This window comes from Gymnoscopelus braueri (assembly GCF_963280865.1).
Source record: "Gymnoscopelus braueri genome assembly, chromosome: 17".
In the NCBI taxonomy this organism is placed as follows: domain Eukaryota; kingdom Metazoa; phylum Chordata; class Actinopteri; order Myctophiformes; family Myctophidae; genus Gymnoscopelus; species Gymnoscopelus braueri.
In genome coordinates, this window is record NC_137617.1 from 29,049,823 (window position 1) to 29,058,962 (window position 9,140).

The following is a 9,140-nucleotide window of genomic DNA, read 5'->3' on the forward strand; positions in this document are numbered from 1 at the left end:
TCTTCATCTAGTGGTCAATGCTTTTTATATTTCTCTCTTTTTTTTGGTTTTGTTTTGTCCTGCTTTCTTTCTTTTTCTTTTTCTTTTATGTTTGTTAATGGGAGAATGGGAATCACTGGAATTTGTTTGAGGCTGATTGAGTCAGGGTCAAATGGTTCTATGAAACACGACAACTAGGAGCAAAAGAATGTCAAAGAAAGAAAAAAGGTTGCCAGAATTAAAGGCGATAGCAATGTAGGCCATCATGCATCGAGATAGAATCAAAGTTGCGCAGCTGTAACTCGTGGGCGAGACTTTGCGTATACTGTGTATGTACAGTATACAGTCCCCTGACTCTGGCTCTAAGTGATGATAATGTCGCCTTTAGCTGGTTTAGTCAGCATGTTCTTATCTATCCTCAACCCTGGTCTCTGGTAATAATCATACGACCAGAAGTGGGTAAAAAATATACTTGACTGGGGGTAAGCAATGGGTAAGTCTAGAACGATTTGCTGAGGTTCATCGTTCTATATTTCTTAATACAGTATATGCACTCTAAGGCATACTGTGTATTAAGTGTCATTTTGTTTTCAGATTGTCAAGCAAGAACTTGAAGTTGCTTTACAGATGCTTTACAGGTGCTTTACAGATCTAAACCATGAACCATGAGCTGTAAATGATTTGTGAATGCAGGCATTCACAAATGCCCCCAAATTTCAGATGGTGCATATCTCATTTTGGAACAAACATATATATGGTATTGTTGATTTCTCTGGTAAACAATAATGCTTACCTCAACGAGGCCTTTTTCCACATCTACGTATGTTTGCTCCAGGTCTGCTCATGAAGCACACTGCCGTCTGTCCACACCATCTCATCACCAAACAAAACTACAACCAAAAACACACCCAATCACACAATAATGGACTTCCTCCAATCAAATCAGTTGTTTTACTCCTGAAAGTTATTTGACTCCCTTAGTTGAGTCTGTGTATACTATGCCATGTTACATTATAATCTGGGAACATGGTAATATACTGTAAGTAGAGCAAAGATATGCTGTAGATAGATACAGAAGGAGAAGGGTAAACAGAAAATCACCTTTGTGTCATCACACAGATAGGCCTACCACACATTAAGATTGTGCCAAGCAACCTTTTGTACAGTATCTCTTTAAGAAACAAACAAACACAAAATAGCTTGCAGTATCTGTTTACAAATGGTTTTGTTTCAGTTTTTTGTTCTCACACAACTAGAATGTTTCTGGTTTGAGTGTTTGGGTGTGTGCTTTGTAAAAGCAACCTCCCTCCAAATACACAAGAAGCAACACTCAGTTCCATTCAGTGTTTGGTTTGATATCTTTGTTATGACCTCAGTATGTAATGTACTACTGAAAAGCCAACCCAGAATCAATCTGGGATCCCATAGGCGAAAAAAAGAAAAAAATGAATTTGCCTCTCGGGGCACCGCCCAATTCCCAGTGTAGAGACCGGATGTCGGCCCGTTTACTCTCCTTCAGCCCTCCTCTTCCGGTACATGGTGCTTCTTTGTTTTCATTCCTAATAACAACAACTCTACACGTTGTAATGGGAGTTGCCGACAGATTCAGCTGGAGCTCTGAATCTCTTGAGAGATAAACCCAGAATTCCGTAACATTTTTTTCCATTATGGCATTTACTTTAAAGTAAAGCCTGACCGTATTAGTCAGCAGATTTTATCGGTCGAACTTTTTTTATTTATTTACAGAACATAATTCAGAACAAATATGCTTGGGGTCATTTAGAAATTGTTCTGTTTTTGTATGTTGGGCAATACAGTTTATTTTTAAGTCTGAAGTCTCTCAATGAACTGATTGGTCAAGGCAAAATCTTGATTACTGTAAGGAGAGTCAAAGTTCAAAGTTAAGATTTATTTCTCCAGTGTAGTGGTATTGCAAGTAACCAAGCAGGCATTTAAGTAGCATCTGCACAACAGCTACATCTGTAGATCAAACACCCTTTTATGCATCATGCAAAGAGAAACACTGCCACCTGCTGTTTAACGATTCCACTGGCTTGTGGAAACTTTTTTTCTCACCAGTTATGTTCAATGGTAAATGGTCTGCATAACCATTGCACCTTTTTCCAAAGTGCTTTACATTCACCCATTCACACACCGATGGTGGAGGCAAACCATGCAAGGCACCAACCAACCTGCTCATTAGGAGCAGCGTCTAGTGTTTTGCTCCAGGACACTTTGGGACAAAGCCAGGAGGAGCAAGGGATTGAACCACTGCCGTTATCATTACGTATAATAAATATATATGACCTCATGAATAGTAACCAGTGAAAAACCAATTAGACCATGTTGATGTTTCGCTGATCTTTTTGTTGTCCAGATTGTGGAACTCTGTAAGATCCATACCAAACTTACTGGTTCTGTGGATGACACATGTACTGGCATTGTGTTGTAGGTTATGCTCATGGTACAGTTTGTACTGCCAAGAATGTCAAATATCACCTGCCATTAATGTCTGTTATATACTGCATTATACTGAGTATGTTACACGCACTAAGGCTATTGTGAATTGCTGCATTTTACTGTCATGACTAGCCTACTACAGTACATACATGTAGGGTATTTTCTGAAATCAAACCTGTAGCTATAAAAGGTTGTGTATACAAATGACACATTCCCTTTTATTCCTCATTTTAATTCAATATGTTGAGTTGATGTTTGTGATTTTGTCCTGTTCCAGGGGCTTGAATCTTTTAGGTTTTTTTTGTTTGGAGGTTGATTATTTTGCTATACTAATAAAGAATGTTCTTTTTTGTACAGTGAGAAACTCTTCATGTGTCGTGAATGTGTGGTTGTGACCTCTTTACCATGCCACTGTACCCTCTACCGTAATAACCAAGTCAAACTAAATGTAATGCCTCAACTCCTATATAATTCCAAGTGCTTGTCAGGGTGGGGGGTCCTCAGTTCAAATATGATTATGTTGGGGGGGTCGCAGCCTGAAAAGGTTGAGAACCACTGCTCTATAGCAATGATTACTATCAGAATATTATATAGAGCTATATCATTCCTTTCAAAAAGTAAAATTCAAATAGCCCTGCCTAGTGGCTACTTTTCCAGAACACAACAGAGGTTCTCAGTCAGTTGTTGTCTGCGACTTAACTATACTATCAGTTTTCTGTTATTGTGGGGAAGGCTTTTGTTGCGATTGACAAACTCTCAACGTTGAGAGCTTAAAGGCTTTCCCTTCAATACGGATGCTGGGTTTTAAGTGGTTAAATCCAAGAATGATATGAGAGACTATTAATATGGACACAAAAACACATTTCATCTGTGTGCTTGCTGGTCTGCAATTAATAAGCTGCTGTTGTGTTTTAGTTTAATGTCAATTGATTCTAAAGCTTTGGTGTGATGTAAATATAAAATGACACTTCTAAATATGCAACGTTTTCACGTTTCATATTTCTACAGAAGGCATTTACTAAAGAAGAATTAATGTGACAGGACTTCAGGGAAATTAAAATCACTGTCATCATGTTCACGAGAAGTTCAAGATTGATCTCTCTCTCTGGAGCTGGTTTGTGACCAGTAGGTGGAGACAAACTCCCACAGAAAGTCCCCAGTTGAAATGCGCAGACAAGGGACAGACTGGGAAACAGAACAAAGGAGAATACAAGAGAGACTGAGACAGAGTAGGGGAGACCTGACAGTGAGAACGTTCTCAAAGTGTCCATGATTTGATGCAAATGCTCTTTTACATTTCACAATACTCTGCAGACACACCTGGTGCTGGGGATGGGATGGCCCAGTCAAGCAGCCCGGTGTCCACCAGGGCTATTGAAAAGGCTCAACTCAATTGGCTGGATTCTGCTTTTCAAATAGTCATCTCTCTCCACGGCCCCTTGCACCGCAATTACTGCAGCCCAGCTGTGTGGTCCCTTAGGGGCCCCTAGTAGTGAACCAGGGACCTCCTCCCATGCTCGAACCGAATTTGAGCTTCAAGTGTCAGGTTGAGTTTCTTTCCACCACCGTGGCATGGATCTAATCAATGGATTGGAATTGGATTCCTTTTGAAACACAGAAACTTCAAAATCAGATATTTTATTATTTATATTTGCAATGAAAGGACTGGATCGCAACAGAGGTTTAGAGAAACAAATAACCTTTGCCGGTAGTGTGTTAAATATACAGCCTGTGCTATCCATAGCTCCGTATCCAGTGTGAGCGAAGGAGAAAAAGGCCCAGGGTCATCTGGAGAACCCCGGTCCAGAACCACGGTCCAGAACTAGCAGGGATAAAGTGAAGAGTTTACATGTCAACTGTAACAGTTCATGTCTGCTTTTCAACGGCTCATTTTGAAGAAAGCCAGGGATGCTTGTTTCTGGAATCTCCTCACTAACAGAGCCAGGCTCAGTGTGATGAAGTGCCATTTATTTCAGCTATGTGCTGCTATGTGGTTTTCACTGTGTATCTGTGTGGAAATGTTTATAGCGAAAGCAGAAGCCAGAGCAGGGCTCCGTCCCGTGAAGGGAATGTGTGGGTTTGACGGTGTGGCTGCACTGTTTGCTCGACTGTTAAGGTGAAGGGACACTTACACCGCTGTGTGCACACTGAAGGAACGATGGCATACGTCAGTGGTTCTCAACCTGTGGGCCGGGGACCACTGGTGGGCCGTAAAGCTATTGCAAGTGGGCCCCCCCAAATAATTAGCAAAACACTGAGATTGTATTGATAATATAACATTAATATAAACAAATCTTTATAAACTTTGAAAAATGATTTTTTTTCATTTTGATACTGCTAAATATGAAATATAAAGTTTTATTTTAGGTTAGTTCCATTGATCCAAGCCGGAACACGATGGACTGCCGTGTTAAGTGGTCAGATGGGTGGGCCGCAAACACTTTCGAGATTTTCAAGTGGGCCCTGATCCAGAAAAGGTTGAGAACTACTGGCTTATGCCCAATTTATACTTCATCATATGACCTTGATGAAAACAACTGATAATCAAACAAACAAAAAAACATGACGCAAGCACTGCAAGTGAGCACGAATCGTTTCTGGTGAGTAACGTGGTCGTACAATAAAGTATAAACTAGCTAACTATAAATTAGAGTCCAAAATCCGTATTCAAGACCAAAGCCACAATTCAAGTGTGAGATATTCATACATTCATACAAACATAAGGAAGTCTAGATTTAAAAAACGATGCATTTATTGATAGGATAGTAGGTTGACAGGAAACGGGGAGAGAGATGGGGAGTGACATGCAGCAAAGGCCATTGGGATCGGGACTCGAACCCGCATCGCACTGTCAGGCTACTTTGGAGCCTAGGTGCTGCTACAGTACACCAGCGGTCCAGGCCAGGAAGTCTAGATATATATATTTTTATTTTTTTTATCAAAAGCTTAGCCCGTATATTAGTCACATATTCCAGCCACATAAAGCACAAGCTAAACACAGCCCTTTGGGGAAGTGGCTGAGATGAAAGAGTAGGCCTACCTACTGACTCACTGTCTTGATCATATCAGGCCCTTGAGGGCATGACGTCAGAGCCAGTCATCACCTGTTGTGTTGTTTTATTTTTGATACTTGTTTTTAGGGGAAATGATTCAATAGTGAGAAACAGGATACACACTCCATCGCACGGGAGAAAAGATATTTTTGGCCTCAAGAAGTGAGTCCATGAACCCAGAATTTCACCTCCCCCAATAATTTCATCAAATAAAGTTATCAGTTGCCTTTGAAACGTTTATTGCTAGTTGGCTCCCCCCTCATTTTTACCCCCTTTTCCCATTGGGGTTTATGAATACATAAAATACATCAAAATATCGAGGTTATATTTCAAAAGTTCAAAACTCACTCACATTCTTCATTTTGCCCATGTGTTTAGGGTTGGTTAAAAAAATATGATTACGGTCCTCCTAATTATTTACAGCTTTTTTTTGTCTTTCATCTCTGTCCTCTTTTTTTTAATGGCTTTATCAAATAGAAAGCACATGATACTCTCCTTAACTCCTCGTCCTTAATATCCCCGCAATCACGTCTCAAAAACAGAGGATTTAGAGGGGCGAGTGGGGGGACGAAGAAGGAGAAATGCACATCTGTGGTGCAGCACTAATTATTGGGAAATATTGAGAACGGGGGAGAAAACAAAAAAGGGGCTGAGGGAGAGAGAGAGGGAGGGACGTGGGGGGAGAAAGAGAAAGGGCCTTGGAATGGGATGGTTCTCAGATCATCTTCCAAGTGCATGTGGTGCCCGTGGTGGTGTTGGTTGTTTCATCTCCTCTGTCTCTGTTGTTTTACAACACTCTGCCGTGCTGTGTGTGGATCCTGCGGGCCCTCGGCCCGGGCGAGAACACACACACACGCACGCACGCACGCGCACGCGCGCGCGCGCACACGCACGCGCGCGCGCGCACACGCACGCACACGCACACACACACACACACAATTCATTAAAAAAACAGATACACATGGTAAAACTGCCCCTTTGGTTTTCCCTGATTTACATTGAGAAACCAGCTCAGACAGTCAGTCAGTAATCATGGCAATCACTTCATAGGAGTCTCTCTGTTGTGAGACAGCAGACATGATGTGCTAGACTTGATTCCCCCAATATATCCTGGCAGAAAAGAGACTCGGCCGAGGACAACGTTCTGGAAAGTACTGTAGTAAGCTGGTGTTGATTCATAAGATTGGTTTTCATCAGATGCAGTTTTAGTTTTTAACCACTTAAACCCTATATACAGTACTTGGTTGACCGGGGTCCCCCAGGGTTCTATATTTGGTCCTCTCCGTTTTCCCCCTCTACACCAAAACTCTTCGCTGAAAATAGCTGATCTACAACTCACAACATGTCACGTTGCGACTTGCGAAGCATTGTGAGCTTGTAGATCAGCTATTTTCGTAAAATGTTCGCCTATTATGACATGCCTAGAAAAGGGACGCTATAGGTACGTGTGGTTAATCTTCTATAGTAACTTTACAATAAATCTCAGTAAGAGAATAAATAGCAGCACTCACCGAACAGTCCTCTTAAGGCACTTTTATTTATATATTTTATACGTGGTGTTATGCTAGCATACCACCACGTATAAAATATATAAATAATATATATAAATAAAAGTGCCTTAAAAGGACTGTTCCGTGAGTGCTGGTATTCTCTTACTGAGATTTATTGTACTTTTCCCGACCGTGCACCCGGTAAGAAAGTTAAGTGTTGTTGAAAAGAGTTGTGCTTGCACCCTTTATTTGATAATCTTCTATAGTAACACATTTTATGAACAGAAGTAGCATATCAAACTTCTCTCTCTTCAAGATTGCAGTGCTCTGTGAGATTTGAATGCCATCTAAGAATAACATTTGGATGCTGCCTCAAAACAGCAGTATTCTCCAACCTTTGCCCTCCAATTTATTATGATAAACAACTGCGAATGTGACAGTGAAAACATTGTGTAGCTCTAGACTGTATGGAATAGATGTCTTATATTCCCTTTCCAGTGTGCTAGGCTTTTAATCAATGTCAAATGGTTTTAAGGTTTCTTTTCTTTATGCACTCCAGATGGCTATGTAGGTTTGTACCACCCAAATTGAATCTCTTGGGCTTAAGGTGTAGCCTACTATTTGCCCCTCAAATGTAAGCGCTTATTGCTTAAAATATTTTGGGTTTCAGCATAAACTGTGAGTGTTTCCAGTCCTTCCAAAGAAAACATTTACATTTTAGCCAGTGTTAGTAATTTGTAGCTAATGACAGTAGATTTGAGAGGAACTGAAAGGGCTCCCTGCTCATGGTAAATCACATAGGCTTCTAAAACAACACCCATTCCTCATTTACATAACAATGGCAATACACTTGCAGTGAATGTATTCTTACGTCACATTCAGTATTAACACATGGTGACAGGGCTCTCGTGCAAGGAAAAGGGTCCACCCTGTTTTTGTAGGACCCATTCCCATTCTAATAGTATAGTCAAGCATGACCAATGAAAGGTTTGTTGTAATAGTCATGTTCTACTGTACCATGACTGACCATATCTACCACACATCATCAATGCCTGCTGTCACAAGCTTAACCTATATGAGACCACATTTCACGAGGCACATTAAAATGAAAACACAAAAACTCTGGAGAAAAACACAATGTTATACCACCCCCCAACTTCTGCTTAAACCCTTCCTAACCACAGAGGATTCGTTTTCAGACTACTGTGTATATCGGTTAAGAAAAATGTGCCCTTTTTCAGGAAGCCGCACAGTGGGTGGGCTCCGAATTCAGTGCAGCACCTTGACGTGACAAGCTGAAGCATGACCCCTTTTAATCCCCCTGTATATAATTAGCCTTTATTGGATTAGATACCAGAGTTGCAGATTATTTTCACATGCTTGTTGTCTCGTTTTATTAATCTCATAAAAAAGGAAGTTGCGAGGCATTCTCGGAACCCCCAAAAATAACCATCCCATACGCTCGGGAGCAGGGATGAATTCTTGCCGGCACAGCAGCTGAAGCTGCTTGTACTTTCATGCTTAATTAGCACACCTTGCAAGATATTCTGGGATGTTATGACATTCACAAAGAATGTGCTTCTCTTGCACTGGAACAGCAAAGGATTTCTCATTCATCATCTAGACACCATTATATAACGGCCCCATGCTTCATATTTAAATCCAAGAGCTTTGGTTAGGAGTTTCGTTTTATCCTTGCAAAACACTTATCAAGTAATGTTTGCCACGTGATACCACACTATGGAAAGGTTGTGTGTTCACTGGCCTTGTTTACTATTTCTTTAGTAACTTTATTCATATTTTTTACCAGATTTATTTTTGCAAACCCTTAACATGAAACCATGTAGGCTATACATGCTGGGTTGCTGATGTGAGGGCCCTGCTGAAATATACAGTACACTAAGCACAAAAGATCTCACACCCACAGTCAAAAAACCCTTGTAGATCTGACTTTATTGTTGACCTTCAGATCAATTTTGACACTCTCAGAGTTAAATTAACAACTCAATTACTGTAACCACTTAACCACAAACATTTCCTCTATAATGAAATGCCAACATTTTGACTCCAGGGTTAAAGAGGTTGACTAAAAGTTCATTAGTAGAGCGCAAATCTCTGCTGGGAGACATGGCCTAATAATAATAGGAATGTATGCAGT